This window comes from Mustela nivalis (assembly GCF_964662115.1).
Source record: "Mustela nivalis genome assembly, contig: HAP1_SCAFFOLD_558, whole genome shotgun sequence".
Lineage (NCBI taxonomy): Eukaryota > Metazoa > Chordata > Mammalia > Carnivora > Mustelidae > Mustela > Mustela nivalis.
In genome coordinates this window covers 238,738-240,038 of record NW_028136101.1, presented here as the reverse complement: position 1 = coordinate 240,038, position 1,301 = coordinate 238,738, and the positions used below count along the sequence as shown (strand labels likewise).

The window sequence follows — 1,301 nt, the reverse complement described above, 5'->3', positions numbered from 1 at the left end:
AATATATACTCTTCACTTTGAAGTCTTTTAGAAATCAAAAATATGACATTCTATGTTTTGTGTTTCCATATTCCTTTATTGCCAGTTTGAACAAATCCATATGCTTTGATTCAAAGGTAATAAATTCCTCTTATTTGGAAAAATGATGTTTATTTTTGTTCTCTCACCCTTAGCAGGTGGTTTCATTTTAGCACACTTCAGAGTTATAATTTCATGCTTATTAAAAACATTTATTATCCTTTCTGCCTGTGGACGCCGCCGAGTAAGCATCGTTAAAGTCTCCCCTCCCACCGCCGTCATGTCTAAGTCAGAGTCTCCCAAAGAGCCTGAACAGCTGCGGAAGCTCTTCATCGGAGGTCTGAGCTTTGAAACAACCGATGAGAGTCTGAGGAGCCATTTTGAGCAATGGGGAACACTTACGGACTGTGTGGTAATGAGAGATCCGAACACCACGCGCTCCAGAGGCTTTGGGTTTGTCACCTATGCCACTGTGGAGGAGGTGGATGCAGCCATGAATGCAAGGCCACACAAGGTGGATGGAAGAGTTGTGGAACCAAAGAGGGCTGTCTCAAGAGAAGATTCTCAAAGACCTGGTGCCCACTTAACTGTGAAAAAGATTTTTGTTGGTGGCATTAAAGAAGACACTGAAGAACATCATCTAAGCGATTATTTCGAACAGTATGGGAAAATCGAAGTGATTGAGATCATGACTGACCGAGGCAGTGGCAAAAAGAGGGGTTTTGCTTTTGTAACATTTGATGACCATGATTCTGTAGACAAGATTGTCATTCAAAAATACCATACTGTGAATGGCCACAACTGTGAAGTAAGGAAAGCGCTCTCTAAGCAAGAGATGGCTAGTGCTTCATCCAGCCAAAGAGGTCGAAGTGGTTCTGGAAACTTTGGTGGTGGTCGTGGAGGTGGTTTTGGTGGGAATGACAACTTTGGTCGCGGAGGAAACTTCAGTGGTCGAGGTGGCTTTGGTGGCAGTCACAACACTGCTTCCAGTCTTTGCCTTCCCATCTGTTGATACCAGGCATTTGGTCAGCAAAGCAAATTAGTATCATAATTAATAAGCCCTTGGCACCATATCTCTGGAGCAGGGGTTGCACTTAGCCAAGGCCCAGAGCAGTTGACCTCCCGAAGCTAGTGCTATAGCACCAAGGACTAGGTCCCTGCCACCAGAACTCAGTCTTACATGTTATGCTAAGCAGACAAAACCAAAACAGGAAAGCTCCGACAGCTTTCACTGGCATGCCTCATCTCCCACTCCCTCGACGTCCAGGCAGTACCAGATGCCA

General features: G+C 45.0%; 1 pseudogene across 1 annotated transcript; it reads left to right on the top strand.

The window, feature by feature from the left end:
- Positions 1 to 232: 232 nt before the first annotated feature.
- LOC309857254 (heterogeneous nuclear ribonucleoprotein A1 pseudogene) lies at positions 233 to 1,030 on the top strand (annotated as a pseudogene). The gene has a single exon. The product of its transcript is annotated as a heterogeneous nuclear ribonucleoprotein A1 pseudogene (transcript).
- The last annotated feature ends 271 nt before the right edge of the window (positions 1,031 to 1,301 follow it).